The sequence below is a fragment of the Marmota flaviventris genome, chromosome 17, assembly GCF_047511675.1.
Source record: "Marmota flaviventris isolate mMarFla1 chromosome 17, mMarFla1.hap1, whole genome shotgun sequence".
NCBI lineage: Eukaryota > Metazoa > Chordata > Mammalia > Rodentia > Sciuridae > Marmota > Marmota flaviventris.
Window position 1 is genome coordinate 45,212,448 of NC_092514.1, and position 16,203 is coordinate 45,228,650.

Genomic DNA, 16,203 nt, shown 5'->3' on the forward strand with positions numbered 1-16,203 from the left:
TGCAAGCCAGGGAATCACGCAGCTGGTGTGGGGTGGACACGGAGGGGATTGTCCTGATCTTCACCCGGTACCCCCAGCCTCCCGCCACCGCGCTGGTTTCGGGACCCCCATTTCTGCTTCACTCTTCTCTGGAGAGGGGTCGGGCACCTGGGTGGGTCTGGGGGCACCTCACCCTGGCTCCCGCCCCCCTTGCAGCCCCGCTCCTCCCTGCACGGCCCCACTTGTGGCCCCGCCGGCAGCCGCGCAGGGACAGCTGCATTTCTCGCCGCCCGCCGCTAGGAAGCTGGCCTCGCCTCGCATTCTCCGCCTCCCCGCGCCCAGCCGCGCCGCGGAGCCCGGCCCGCCGCCGCAGCCGCCGCCGCCGCCGCCGCCGCCGCGGGATCGCCGCCCCTCCCCCGCCCGCCGGCGCGCCCGGCCCCACCGGCCCGCGGGCAGCGGAGGCGCGCGGCGGCTGCTCGGTAAGACCCTCCTTCGTTCTCGCCGGCTTCCGCCCGGGCCTGGGCGCGGACCCCACCGGGCGCCCCGCGCAATCCCGGTCCCGGCCCGGCGGCCCCACCTTCTCGCGGACCCATTGCCTAGGCGCCGCCGCGAGGGCCGGGCCGTCGCGAGTTTGATTCCCCGTGCTGTCGCCGCGGCTTCCCCGGAGCCCGCGCCGCGCCAGTCGCATGTGGCAGGTCCCCGCCCGCCTCTTCTTCCCGAACCCCACCTCATCCCGGGCCCTGATCGCGGGGGGCGTGCGGGCACCTGGGGCTGGGAGCTCGGCGCGCTATTAGAGGGGTGGTCGCCGGCCGGCGCGGCGGGGGAGGGAACGGAGGCCTCCCGGAGCCGGCGCCGCCTGAGTCCCCTCTCCCGCCGCTCCCCCTTTTGTGTGGGCGCCCCTCCCCGTTTTGTCCCGGCCTGGGGGTGCAGGCAGGGTGGCGACAGTAGGCTGGGGTGCCGGCTGGGAGCAGAGCTCCTTTTAGGGGGAGGGGAGACTCGCTTCCTGCTCCCGCCGATGTCACAGGTCGGCTTAGCCGTTTCTGGTCCCACCCCGTCCCCTGGGAGCTGCATCTCCCGGAGACTGGGCTAGGGAAAGTTCAGAATGCGCTGTCCCCGCCCCTGCTGCCCCCCACCCCGCCCCTCTGGCTCTTAAGTGCTCAGGGCGCTAAGCTCCAGGGGGTTGGCGGTTGCCTTTATTCCTTCTGTCCTCTTCATTTTCTCTTGTGCATTGTTGCCATGCACCCAGCATTGGCTTAGCCATTTCATTTCCTCTTTTAAAAAGTTTTAACTCCAAGAAAGGAGCTAAATTCCAGGAAGGAATTTGTTTTAAGGGGAGGGAGGTTTTAGATTTTCCTTCCTTTGGTGGCAGTAGAGATTGAAGGGGCTAACTGGGAGTTTAGAAATAAGACGTCTTAGAGGTGATACTGGATAGAAGACCATCCATCCCACTCCCCACCTGCTCCTCAGGCAGCAACAGAGAGTTGGGGGAAAAGCCTTTCCCTTGGTTATCTTGCAGCCCTCGAGCCACCTGGCCCAGGAGAAAGGATGATCTGGGCCTCACTGACCATTTCTTTGTAGCTTGGTGGAGTTAGCCTGGCTGCCTGAAGGAGGTGAGTGGGAATTCTCTGATGGAGGAAGTCATCTCATCACTCGGTTTGGCCCTTGCTAGAACAACTGTGAAGTTGGGACCTCCCTTTGAATGGAGAGTGGTATCTCGGGGATGGGAGCATCTCTCATCCAACAGGAAGCTGGAGGATGTCTGCAGAGGGGATGGGTTTGAACTTCTGTCTACTTTCTGCCACTGGAAGGAGCAGGAGGCAGAGGAACAGATCCTGGACAGCTAGGATAGCCCAGATATGGTGAAATGACTATGGGAGGAAGGAATTAAAGCTAGAAGTTAAGGTCATGGGTCTTGTTGAGAATCTGGTGAATGTTCTACCCTCTTATCCCCCAAACATGCACACATGCAGGATTCTGATTAGATCCTTACTCTAGAGTTTGTGGTCTAGCCTAGTCCATTTGAAACAGTTCCCTCCTTTGCTGCTAGTAGTGAATAATCCCAGGGTGCAAAAAGTATACCTCTTGTGAGGTCTTTTCTCATGACCTTCCCATGCAACTTTGGACTCTGGGGACCTGGAGGTTCTGGTTTGGCTCCCAGCTCCCTACAGCTAACTAGAGGATGGGGACAGCTGAGGTGACCGTTCTCCAGGGGCTGAGTTTACTGTCTTTGTGGTGTGGAGGCCCTGGGCTGGGGCAATTGGGCTACTAAATTAGAGCAAAATAAATGCACTAGTGTGGGGTGGGTATACTGGGGTTTTTAACTAGGTGCAGAAGCTAGGCCCTCTAGGAGCCCCTTCACATCTTGGGGAAATGGTGTTGAGGTGCCTAAGTGGAGAGTGCTAAGTGTCAAAGACTGCCAGCCAGTGGTAGTACATGCCTGTGATCTCAGCAGCTCAGGAGACTGAGGTAGGAAAGAGGATTTTGAGTTCAAAGCCAGCCTCAGCAACTTAGTGAGGCCCTGAGCAACTTATTGAGACTCTGTCTCTAAACAAAATATTTTTAAAATATTCTGGGAATGTGGCTCAGTGGTTAAGTGCCCCTGGTACCAAAAAAAAAAAAAAAAAAAAAAAAAAGTGAAAGACTTTCTTAAGGAGACCTTGGGGCAGAATTGCCCAAGAATAGGATCTGAGTATTATAGCTTCCTTCCATCCCTCAGGATTTTATAAGGCAAGTAGAAGCCAGAGATAGTGCAGCCCAAAGGCCTGGCCTGCCTTTTCTTTCTTACCCACAGCTCACTGGGCCCTAGGCTGCGGCACAGGTGTTTGTGGAGTCTGCACTTACTAGGGATCTAGAAGAGCCTTTAGGAGGATCTGCTATGTGTAACTTTTCTGCCTTGGTAATGATAAGCCCTCCTTCATCTCAAGTTCCTCCCATCCCCTGACTATAGCAGCTCATGGGGACTTCTCTTTGTTGAACTCTTGAACACAGTGTTTGGCATATGGACCACTCACTCCAGTTTCTTCCTTGAGCCTATTGTACAGTTACTCTTTCTGGCACTAAACAACAGAGCTGGGAGTTTTTAGAACCCTTGGGCACAGGAAACTGGGCTTCAGACTGGGATCACTTCTGACTATACAAAGTGACCTGAAGAAGGTGGTGTCTCTGGTCTGCTGTCTCCTACATTTATGGGAAGTAAGAGCCTTAAAGGACCCTGGAGAAGGCGTGGGGGTACATTCCTGTAATTCCAGTGACTTGGGGGGCTGAGGCAGGAGCATTGCAAGCTTGAGACCAGCCTTGGTGACTTAGCAAGACCCTGTCTCAAAATAAGAAAATAAAGCTGGGCACTGTGGCTCATGCCTGTAATCCCAGTGGCCCAGGAGGTTGAGACAAGAGGATCACGAGTTTAAAGTCAGTATCAGCAATTCTGAGGCCCTGAGCAACTTTGTGAGACGCTGTCTCTAAATAAAATATAAAATAGGCAGGGGATGTGGCTTAGTGGTTGAGTGCCACTGAGTTCAATCCCTGGTACCAAAAATATAAAATAAATAAATAAATAGAAAAGAAAAAGGGCTGGGGATGTAGCTCAGTGTTAAAGTACCTCTGGGTTCAAAATAAATAAATAAAAAAGGACACTGGCAAGGGCTGTCCAGTGGTCCCTGACTTTGGATTTGGAAGTCATCTTAGTAGCACTTAAGATGGCAACCACTGAAAATTCATCTTCCCCAGTGTGTGACTTCTGTGGCTCTTGCTGCCTTGAGTTGGTGACCTCTGTGTTGGCTCACTCTCCTCCCCTATCTGCCTGTTTCCAACCTCTTGGATGTGTCAGAACAATATAATGGACTCTTAATGATGCCTTTAAAGTTCTTATCTTTAAAACAGGTCATAAATAATAAATGCAATAGCAATGCTTATAAACATAAATCCTTTCTCATACAATGTGATCACCGCATTTCTATTATGACAGCACCAAAGGTTTTAAAGGAATTTTTGGTGGGATATGAAAGATCTAACTCTAGTGGCCTAACCTGCACCCCAAGGAAGCAATCCAGCCGTTTTGCTCCCATTTCCATCAGGCTTTAGTGGTTTTTTGGTTTCCGTGTGTGTGTGTGTGTGTGTGTGTGTGTGTGTGTTGGGGATTAAACTCAGTGCCTGTGTGTGCTCTACCACTGAGCTCCGGTCAGCCCCACAGCTTAATGGTTTAGGGCATAGGATCTGAAGTTAGGGCTCCCCAGGTAGAATCCCAGCTCTTCATCTTATTCTAAATCTTTGTAAGTGCCTCATGTTTAGAAGTATTCATGCTTAGAAGGAGTTGAAAGAGATCTGAAAAGTAAGTTGTCATTTGTTAGAAGCTATTATTATTATTATTATTATTATTATTATTTCTGCATGTGGGTGAAAAAGTTTGGAGATTTGTTATTAAGGAAAACCTTTGGTCAAAACCATATAGATGCAGTAGCATGGACCCAATATCAAAATTAAAGAGTAAAGCCAGGTGCAGTGCCTCACACCTGTAATCCCAGCTACTCAGGAAGCTGAGGCAGGAGGATCTAAAGTTCAAGGCCAGCTTGGGTAACTTAGTAGGACCACATCTTTAAACAAAATATACAAAAGGCTGGGGATGTAGTGGTAAAGTGCCCCTGTGTTCAATCTTAGTACTCAAACAAATAAATAGTAAATAAAAATAAAAAAGGGCTGGGGATGTAGCTCAGTGGTAGAGTACCACTGGGTTCAATTTCCAGTACCACACACACACACACACACACACACAACCCAACCAAAACAAACAAAATACTGTAGTAGCTGAGGCTGGCTTTGGAGGGATGGGAGGAGGTGGGGTGAGGCTCTTGAATCTGGTGGTGTATGCAGGGGGGCAGGTGTTGAAATGTCAGGGCTGAGAGCTAAGCATAGTTAGGAATACAATAACTCAGCAGTTGTATCCCTCCTGTGGAAGCAACTCTCCTTCCCTTTCTTGGAGAGTTTGCCGTATTAGCTGGAGACTAGGGTGCATGGGAATAATGCTAACGTCGGTCCAGAGGGACAGGGTGCCTAGTGAGGGGATGGGGGCGACCCAATATGCAGTCTAGTGGAAGTGGGTGGTGAGGGGTTTCCATGGGAGACTAGGCTTGGGACACCTAATTCCAACACTCATAGAGAGGTCAGATCACTGCTGTGGATGGGACCCTGTCCTTAGTGCTTCCATGGATTAGCTCATTTAAGCCTCACAAGACCCTGTGAGATACATCCATTTGTCAGATGAAGAAACAGAAACCTAAGAGACAACAAGAGGTTAAATAACTTGCCGAAGATCATGGAGGTGCCAGAGGCAGGATTTGGAATTCAAGTGGCCTGCTTTAGGCTCACACCCTTTCAGACATTCTTGAAGAGGCCTTTGCCAAACTGTGGTGTCTCTGGAAATGGGGGGCTGTGCTCTGTTGAAGGGCTGCCGATGGGGGCAGTGTTAGGTGTGTTCAGTGTTCAGGAACAGGACTGGAGGCTTCCGCTGAATACAGTCTGCTGAGAGCCACTGGCCAAGTGCTGGGCACTCTGCTGATGCCTGACCCAGGGCACAAAGGTCGCCCTGAAGAGGCCTGTAGTTCAGAAGCAAGACAAACAATTTAGCCTAGAGTTCCTATCATCATGGTAAGTGCTGTGACAAGATGAAGCCCTGGGGCTGGGGATGTGGCTCAGTGGTAGAGCACTTGCTTAGCACGTGTGGACATCTTGGGTTTAATTCCCAGTGCTACAAAGAAGAAAAAAACCCAATGAAGCCCTGAAGAATGGGCTACTTTGAGGAGGAACTGGATCAAGGTAGGCTCCTGGAGAAGGGGGCACTTGAACTGAGTGAGTAAGGTGGCTGCTGTCTTCTAGGTTCTTAATTTGGCCACAGGAGGACATAACTCTCCTGCTCCATGAACTCCAAGTAAAGTGGAGTGGCCGATGCGTGGGCCTCAGAGGAGGTCAGGTTTTCTTGATCCTGCAGCACCCTTGGCTGGGTGAGGCAGGAACTGGGCAGTGTGGTTAGCTTCCTCGATGCCTTTGTGGTTTTTAATAGCTGAGTGTCACTGTCACCTCCTGTGCTGAAGAAACAGAAGTCTCTTAAGGGTTGCCACTCAGAAGGCAGTGATTCACTCTTGTCTCTCTGCGCCCTAGAAGAAGAACCCGAGGCAAATGCATTTAAACTGCGGAGGAGGGACTCAAATTTAAGATCTGAGGAGGACGTTCCAGATAGGATGTGAGATGTAAGACAAGTGACTCATAGGAGCAGAGGGGAATGGCCTCCCCACAAAGGTCTTTGGAAATGGAACGAGTTTCGTTTATCTTTGTGGCTTAAGAGGTTTGTTTCCTCTGGAGACAGGAAGATGAAGTAGAGGCCCCTAGAGGTGCATGTCAGCTCAGTGATAGGGGGATAAAAGGACATGAAGTTTTGGACTAGAAGGTTGCTTATATCTGGCCCAAGCCCTCATTTGACCATGAAGTGACAAAAAAAAAAAAAAAAAAAAAATGCACAGGAACATTGGGTGGCCCATCATCTTAGCAGCTGGGGCTCTGGCCCTGAGTGAATCCCAGCCAGTGGGGGTACTAACAGGAGTGACCCACAGCTTTCCAGGATGAGATCCAAACCTTAGCAGAAGAGAGACAGGAGAACTGGAAGTAGTTGAGCATTTCTCTGGGTTTTAGCTTCAAAAAGCATCCATTCCCACTCAGAAGACATTTCTGTGAATGGCGTTCCCAGGTGGACCAGCACCTTCTGGCCCATCACCTACAGGACCTATAGGCAGTAAACCCAGTAACTTTGTTGAATGAATGAGTAAATAACAGATAATCCAAGATATTTCTCTTTGACCATATGCTTGCTAGGCCAATGTACTTACCCTTCCTATTCTTTTTTTTTTTTTTTTTTTTTTGCTTAAACCAACAGTGAAATCATTTTAAATTACCTTCAGCAATAGGGAGAGGGGCCAACAGCTATGCAGAGGGGCATGGGTAAGATTACCAATCTTTCTTAAGATTTATAATTCTTTGAAAGATCATCAAGGGCTGACATGTACATTAATAATGGCTTTTTCTTTTTTTGTTGTTCCAAGCACAAAAGTAAAAAGGCTTCAAAATTTAGGGGGGAAAATGTACGACCATCTCAACTGCATTCGATAAGATGGCTCCAGAGGTCTCAGAAGAGAGCAAGCTTGCTCTCAGAAGGGACTCTGATTAAGATTGAATCAAATATGAACACATGCTGGACAAGGAATTTAAAATACCAAGTGGTGAACTCTAGCTCCCAGGATGAATTTAAATTGACTTGTGCAAATTAAAGAGAAGTAGCAGAAACCACCATGGCAAAAGCTCGTGCTTCCTCCTCTAGCCCCATGACACCCCATTCATTAAGGAGGCATTTGGTTTTAGGAGGGAGCCTGCCAACCTTTGTATTTTTCCAAAGCTGGATTTGGAGCTCTGCTGAGGTGAAGATGCTCTGTGGTCATGTAGGGTGATCCGGCTCAGGAAATGGCTTCACTTTGTTCAGGTCTGAGATTAGTTTCAGTTTCAGGCTGTACCAGGAGCTGAGAGCTGGTGAGAGCCAGGGGAGGGATGAGCTGGGAGAGAGTTTCACCGCGGGCTGTGTGGGCAAGTGGCAAGGTGGGTGGAGAGGGAACTCCTGTGCTGAGCAGGGAGAGGAAGGAGGCGAATCCCAGATGGAGCTGGGGAAGGCAGCGATTGAGTGAGCCTCGGAGGCTGGGTGGTGGAGCGTATGAGGATATCAGGTGTGCCTAGGACAAAACCCCACGTGATTACAGGACTACTGAGCTGTGGCTAGGTCACAGGGAAGTCTTAATACACAGATTACCTGGGAGAGGGTGGATTTTCCAAGAGCAGCTGTAGACGGGAAAGGAAAGCAAACTGCACTTGGCACAAGACCAAATACATTTTGTGCTGGCATCCTGTAGACTGCCAAAATGAGCAGCATTTTCTTGCATTTGGCTTTCCTTAAAAAAAAAAAAAGTAAATGAAAGTTTGAGAACCAATGGTTGTGAACTTGCAGACCTTTGCATGTTGGTGCACCCTCAAAGAACTTCAAGCTGTCATTTTTCCTGGTTGGGGCCAGTCGGGTTGCTTCACAGGGCATCATTACCCCAGAAAATCAGTGGTTTTCCTCCCCTGACTGGTTCTGGGTGAGGCATACACAGATGTTTCATTCCATCTTAGCAGAACTAGAGCATCATTGCATTGGATGTTTCGAAGTCATAAATTTATTTTATTTCTAAAGGAGAGGAGCCCCGAATTTTAAAGCCTGAAAGGATTTTGAAGATTTTTTCAGTCTGCTCCTAGAGGAATTTGTGGTCCCGGGTCATTAAGCACCTTGAAAAGACGGATGGTATGTGGTTAAGAGCACAGAATCAGACTCCCTGTGTTTGAATTCAGCCTCTGCTAGTTGATGCTTTGTTTTGGGGGCAAGTTACTCAACCTCTCTGAGTCTTAGCTTCCTAATTCATATATTGAAAGTAGTAATATTACGAATGGTTGCTAATGAGGATCAAATAATTATTAAGCCCTTAGCACAATGCTTTGTATATATTGTAAGTTCTCAATGTTAATGTTATTATTATTACTTTAAAATTTTTTTTTCATGAAATTGCATGGCTACTTTGTGATAGAGCCAGGGCTGTAGTGTTAATTTTTTTTTAAGAATTTCAATGTTTTTTTTTAATATACCTTTATTTTGTTTATTTATTTTTATGTGGTGCTGAGGATCAAACCCAGTGCCTCACAAGTCTGGGGTAAGCACTGTATAGCTTAACCACAACCCCAGACCCCTATGGTTAAACTTTTTTTTAATCCTAGTTCTCTTCTGCATGACCATAAGGTGATTTTACCTTAGTTATGAAACATATGAAGAGCTTTATGAAAGTGTTTGTGCAGAAGACTTCTAATGAATGCTCATAAAAGAACTAGAAGAAATGGGAGTAAGCCCTTTTTTAGATATACTTGGACTCTGGACATGAGGGTATATGATTACCAAATCATTTGCTTCCACATATATCATTCACTAGCATTTAGAGGTCTTCTAAATGCCACATTCGTTGTCTCTGCTGGAAAGTCTGGGTGTTTCTAGATGTTTTTGTTGAGGAGGAGTTCTCAAATTGGAAACATCCATTTCCATGAGTAGCGATGGCAAAGCAGACTTTTGAGTGTAATGGAAATATTCCTGTAAAACTTGGCTGCAATGTATCAAGGGTGAAGACAGTGCAGATGCTTTAAAAAAAAAATATGGGCTTGGCAGAAGTCCACCAGTCTTAGACCATGCCTACCCAAATGTGTTCCCAAATGATTTGCACTGACCTTTTGCAAAATTGCTGACAGCCCAGGAGCCTCCCAAGGGAGCTGTTTTAGGCTGCAACAGTGTTGGAGCCGGTGTAATCCCTGGTCTTGAGCAGTCTTAGACACCTTTGATGGGGTGACACCCTTTCCCTGAGGATGTTTTGGAGTGTTTTCTTGGGAATATGAAAAAGAAGGGAAATTACTTTTGTTTGGCAAATCCTGCATCATTCCCTTGAGATTCTGCCTCTCTTTAGGGGATGTGGAATTGAAAGCTGTTTTGGATGCAGATCCATTGGACGGCTCAAGTTTCCACGCCTGAAGGAGGGAGCGTGTTATAGTGTGAAATTTGTGAGCGTGCAAATTAAAGTCCATGACCAGAGATCTAGTCTTAGCTCTGCCGTGTGGGCAGGTCACTTAACTTGTTAATTTGTACTTTTCTTGAGGCTAGTCTATGGTTTTACCCCATTACAGCAAGGGACTTTTGAACACATCTGTTAAATAGAGCTGCAAATCATGATCCCAACTGCACAGGATTGTTGTAATAGTCTAGTAATAACAGCTGATATTTATTGCACACTTATTGCACACCAGTCAGTTGCCTAAGCATGTAGGAATATTAATGGAGTTAATCAACTTTCTAGGAGATAGTATTACCACCACTTTACACAGGAGGAGACTGAGGCACCCAGAGATTAAGTGAATTTGCCTAAGATCATACCACTAGTTAGCTGAGGAAGTGGGGTTTGAACTAAAAAATTCGGCAACTATGTCTGTGTGTTCACCAGAGTGCTCTGTAACACTGTAGTGTTGCGATTCTTCTGTGACTGTTACTCTTCTTACTGGACAAGCTGAGGGAGGGATAAACTGAGCCTGCAGGCAGATTAAGTGTACAGATCACAGTGTTGGAACGAGGAGACAGAGCATCTGAGAGCTTATTTTGGAGTTATAGTGAAACAGCTGTTTCTAAGTTTGGGACAGAGCTGAGGAGATTCGGCAGGGACAGAGAAGGACATTTTCTGGATGGGTTTTTACTATCTGCTGGGAGGGATTGCATACCTGTGGCTTTCAAAGCTGCACATCCCCTTCCCTCCTATCCCATTTTTATTGGAAACCTGTCTTTTTTTTAATATTTAATTTTTAGTTTTAGGTGGACACAATATCTTTATTTTTATGTGATGCTGAGAACCGAACCCAGTGCCTCAAGCATGCTAGGCGAGCACGCTACCACTTGAGCCACATCCCTAGCCCCTGGAAACCTATCTTTAAACCATGACTTGACCCCAGCGGCAGCAGCCGTGGGAACATAGAAAATGGCCAAAGATAGTGAATGCTTGATGCCGCAGTCTGGCTGGGCACAAATAACCGAGCCCCCACAAAGCCTTGTAGATTCAAACAGCAACTCTTTATTCCCCAACTCTCACCGGCACTGCACACACCACACGGGAACACACTCCCTCACCCGGGCTCGTCCAGTCTCTCAGAACCCCCGCGAACGGGAGTTCCAAAGTAGCGGGCACCCGAGGCAGCAAGAGCCGCCCTATTGCCTGACAGTAAAGGTCAAATATACAATACAATCAATCCAGCATCACAGCAATTATATATAGCTTAACTCAAATCATCATCTCAGTGGTTCGCTGGCGTCACCTTTCAACCATTCCCTCTGGCAAATGCCAGGCATCATTCTGACTGGGCTGTGGCTCTCAACAGCTTGAGACAGGAAAGGAAAGGTGAAGGGTGGTATTCTAGTGGCTTTTCTGTTAAGTCAATGTCCGGGGGGTGAGCCATGAAGTAGCTTGTATTCTACGGAAGGTTGGGAACTTGGGTGACTTCCCTTTTTCTAAGGAGTTGATTTAATAAGAGAATGAATCATCCTATTAGTTTTCATCCTGAAAGAGAGAGAGAGAGAGAGAGAGAGAGAGACAGCGCGCAAGAGCCAAGTGACATGGCATTTGACTGAAGCCAGAGCCTTCTATACCTGCCTCTTAGGGTGGGTACCAGGTTCCTGGTGGCTTTTGCCAAGGGTAAGGTCCCTCCAGGGGCTTTCAGAAGGGTTTCCAGCTTCCGTCACTGCCACCCTCGGCCCTCTTCATCCTGGTGAGGTTCTGGGACCTTAGGCCTTAAAGGGAAACACAGAGGGGATGTGTCTTTAAAAGTAGACTGCTGGTGAAAGTCATCCTCAGCCATGGTCATGTTGAAGACATTAGCATAAGAATATATCTCATAAGACTAAACAGTTGAAAACAGTTTTGGACTTTCTTGGATGTGAATGATCACTCATACTCAGGGTCCTATTTGTGACTGACCCCCTGGGACATCTGTGGGGTCGTCTGGTTCTCTTCCAGGACTCCAGCCATGAGCCTTCCAGCCTGGCCAGCCCACCTCAGGTTTGCTGGGAGGATGGGAGCACATCCTTTGCAGGGCCACTCTTCATGACCTTTCTGTAGGCCAGTGACCTTAGCTTGGATTCTGAGCTGAGGCTGGGGCTCCCCAAGGGACTTGAATACTGCCAAGGAGGGAGTGCGTGCATGAGAAATCTCAGCCCAGCCTGGGCCCCAGGCTCAATTAGGAACATTAATAAGGTGGTCCTTTTTTCAGACTCTGACTTCTGGTCATGCATTTCGCAGGCTGCTTACTTTTCTTGACAGTGTCCCTTTCCTACTGTTTGCCTGTTTTCTTCCTGCCCCAGCCATCAGCAGCAGCTACGGTTAATAGCTCCCTTTTGGAAGAGGACAAATTCTGTATCAAGCATTTTATTTATGTAATTTAATTTAGTCTCTACACCCGCTCGAAGAGCCAGGGATTGTTATCTTTTGGGATCTGGGAACTGAGCCTGAGTAACTTGTCCAAGTAACATATCCACTTACTGGATGGGATCGCTTGTTGTTGTTGTTTTAATCTTTTGTTGTGATAAATTTCAGACCTACACAAAAGTAGAGTGTCTAATATAGTAAATTTCTAGGTACCCATCTCCAAGCTTCTTCACTTCTTATGGAGAAGCCCGAGCAGACAATGTGGGGTGAATTAGAAGGTCCCTTCCTCCAGGGCCCACAGCCTGGTAAGCAGAGTGTGGGCTGGATTCCTGCTCTGTTGGCTCCTCTGGAGGGGCACCTTGTGCAGCCAACAGCCTGCACGACTGTCTACAGTGACCTTGCCTGCCTAACTTTTCCTCTTTTCAACTAGCTTTTGGCATAAGAAAAGGAGACTATGTAGCTGGACACTTGACAAAGTGATGACTTCTCTGGTCAATTCTCAGCTATGTGGGTTGATGGGGTAAAAATTCAGAAGTTGAGGACTTGTCCACTTAAAAATTAAACAGGGAGATGATCCCAGAAGAAGAATTTCCTTCTGTTGCAGAGGAGGGTGGAGGCAGATGCACCACGTCTTTCGCTGTTCGCTGTTCCCAGTTTCTACAGCCTCATACTCTCTTGACAACTTCTCCTTGATGTCTTCCCCCCTCTGACCTGTGCCCAGGGCCAGGGAGGCACTTTGCAGCCACGGCCACAAGGCTGGGAGAGGTGGAGTCCAGGGTGGGAAAGCCTGGTATGAACTGCTGTTAGCTGCCACCTTCCTGGAGTTCTTGGGACACGCTGTCTTTGCCTCCTGTAACTTGGCATATCTCAGGACTCTGTCAGCCAGGGGTCCTGTGGAAGCACTGCTTTTGCACCTGTAGAACTATTTCTTTGAGTCCCCAGTGGGGCCTATGGGTCAACATAGAGGGAGCTTCTTCAGGGTAGCTTTTGGGGTGTTTTTGTTTTTTTCCCCTTAGTACTGTGCCCTTGGCTGTACCCATTATGACATCTGGCACTGATGCTCCAGAAATACTTGCTACACAGGTGAACATTAGCCAATTGAATGCAGCATCCTGCAGACCAGGATGTGCTGAAGGGCATGTGAGGGTCATTTTTGTGCTTCCCTCAGGAGAGGCCAGACTGTGCCACAGGAGCACTCAAAACCCTGCTTCCTGGGGGCCTGACACAGTCAAGGTTTGTCTTTAGCTCCCGGGAGTTCTGACATGGCTGAGGCAGTTCTCCATCTGTCGTCAGTCCTCCTGGAATATGGAGCCTTCAAGGGGACTGCAGGAAGGGAAGAGCAGCATCCTGGATTTGAACTGCTTTGGCAGGACACTACCTGCCGCTCTCACTTCACTGGTCAGAACTAGCCACATGGCATGGACCTCCCTTCGAGGGAGGCTGGGACATGCTCCTGTAGAGGAGCAGAGGGCTGTCTTCACAGTTTCAAAGGAGAGGATTTCTGTGTTTCTCGTCCCTGGCCTTATCACACTGGAGCATCCCAGACAGGAAGGGAATACCTGCCCCTCCCTTTGGCCTGAGGAAGGAGGCAAGAGGTGGCCCTGAAGGGCAGGCTTTATAACTGCTCTGTGATCGCATCATGCGATATTCACATACTCCATTTCTGGAATCTCTTTATTCCTTTGTACATGGGGATAGTAAGACCAGCCATCTCTGTTCAGACTTGATTGGGTGTAAGGAACAGAAACCAGCTACTTGAAGCCATGGGGGAATTGAAGAATCAAGGACAGGAAATGCAGCTGGCCTCCTGGGTGCTTGGGATGAAGGCAGCTGCTCTCGGTGCCTCTAATGCACCTGCAGGTTGCCACTGCTTTTGAGGACATGTGTCAGATGTCATGGTCCCTTGGCTCCCAAGTAGACCCATCCTCTTTCTAGTAACCATCAGAGACAAAATAAGTGTCTGAACTTTGATTTGAATTTCCTGGGAGAGTATCTGATTGGCTAGTTTGGGTCAGCTTCTACTGCTGGTTCAATTAGCTATGGCTAGGAAACATGGTCCTATAGTACCCCCATGGCACTGAGGGTCTTCCTCTGTGAATGGGGGTGGAGCCAGTCCTCACAGAAAGGATGTGAGCTGGGCAGACACCTCAGAAACCTGGCCATGCTGAGCTGGTCCAAGGGTTGTTGGGTTGGTTGGATAACGTCTCTAGAAGCTTTGAACACTGTAAGGAGCTGCTTACATATGAACTGGTATGGTGGTGTGGGACCTCTTGTTAGGAAATTTGGAGATTGCACTGCCCTAAAAGGGCGTAGGATGGATTATAATGGTGTAAACCAGAATATAAAACTCTTGGTGGAGATAGAGGAGTTGTTTGTTGGAAGGTCAGGAAATGGGTATGGGAGGGAGTGGTCAAGCCAGCCCAGCTGTTGCCAAGGGTTCAGCTAGGTTTATGGGCTGTTAGAGCATAACATCACAAATACAAATGCTTCTATGGTTGAACCTGTGTGACGTGGAAGGGATGTTAACCCGGATTTAGCACTTCAGTCCTTGTCCCCACACTGAACTGTGTACCTATGAGCAAGCCTCCTCTCCGGAGCTTAGTTAGTTCTGTCCTATGCAGACTCTGTGCGTGCAGCCTATGTCCAAACAAATGCGGGTGCAGGCATGGAGGCTGGGATGGGACGGCTGGGTTTGAATCCTTGTTCTTTGCCTGTCAGCTGTGTGACCAGGGCAGATTTCTTAACTCCCTGAGTCTCAGTTTCCTTACTGACCTCAGGTGGTGTTGTGAGGGTTACATGAATGAGTTCCCAGTAAAATATTAAGTAATATTACTAATAGAAACCGAGACCATGCCAACTCCAGGGATCTATAGGCAGGTGGTCAGCGCTCAGGCCCTTCACAAGTGAAATACACTTGGAGGTCTATTTGGGGTTGGGGGTGCAAGAAGAAGCCCTGAGAGAGGACAGGAAGCTGGAGGGAGAGCAGGGAGGCATGGAGAGCCTGCCAATGGAGGGATTTGGGCCTTATCCACTCTGCTTCTCAGGTCTTCCTATTAATCCGGTTCTTTCAGAGCTGTCCACACTCAGGTGGAGCCACAGCCTCTGAGCCAGTGCTGACCATCTCTCCTCCCTCCCCCATCTGCTTCCCTGCCCCTTGGCTGGAGCCTTTAGGGGTGACTCTGCAAAATCCTGGGTGCTGGCTCTCCCACCAGGCCTCAGGTTTGGGATTAGAGTGCTTCCGGTCCTGCAACTGCAGAGCCCAGAGTTAAAAAATAAATGAAGAAGCCCTTCTGACCACAGAGCAGTTGAGGGCTGAATTATTCAGAGCCTCTGCTCTCTGCCTCCTTAGGGGGAAGGGCCTAGGGAGATCTGGGGAGCCAAGGAGGGCCTCTGTTCAGGGGCCTTCTGGCTCAGGAGCCCAGTGGAGCCCACACTGCCAGACCTCGGCTTCCCACCTTTGTCCCTGGGCAGGGAGGGCCCAGCAGTTTCCAGCAGCAGCAGCAGCGTCTGGGCTGCCTGGTTCAGGCTGAGGCGGGGAGGAGAGTCCCTCCCTTCCCTCCCTCAGCGGCTGAGGTCTTGCCTCTGCCAGATCCCGCTTGGCTCCAGGACACAGTGATAATGAATTACATAAATAAGTCATTCCCATCAGCAGCTGGGCCAATGGCTGCCCAGGGGGCAGGGTGGTTCCTGGGGAGGCATGTGTGGACCTGGCCAGCATCTCCTCCCCAGCCCGGCTACTTGAGTTGCCTGGTCTTTCTCTCAGGGACCCTGGAGGGAGGCAGCCCTGGACTTTCTCCGGCAGGTCCCTTTTACTCTCCAGGCTTATGTTTTCAGCCTGGGGAGCTTCCAGCAGTAGTGAGGGTCCAGGAGTAGAGTCCATTAGAAGGGGTTCAAGGTGGGGTGAGTGGGTGCTGACACTGGTCAGGCCCCAGTCTGCCTAGGCTTGGCTGGCAAAGGTGGACTGTGGCCATAGCAACCCCTGGCTGCAGGCAGCTGGGGTAAACACAGGCTTTCAAAGGGGGCCTTGTTCCCTGTGGGAGCCCTTCAGTTCTAGCCTACTGGGGCTTTCAAACCTGGGGAGGATAGGGAGGGCAGCGGGGATGGGGCTGGCTTCCCCCTTCCCCCTGGCCCCAGGCATATTTCCTGGAGGCCCCTGTTTCCA

At 49.3% G+C, this 16,203-nt stretch overlaps 1 protein-coding gene across 1 annotated transcript in view; it reads left to right on the forward strand.

Moving 5' to 3' along the window:
* The first annotated feature begins 375 nt into the window (after nt 1–375).
* Nucleotides 376–16,203, forward strand: part of Cuedc1 (CUE domain containing 1) — a 79,955-nt gene continuing 64,127 nt past the window's right edge. The window contains exon 1 of the mRNA XM_027950309.2: nt 376–458. The gene's annotated coding sequence lies outside the window, so the exon portion shown is untranslated. The remainder of the gene's footprint in view (nt 459–16,203) is intronic.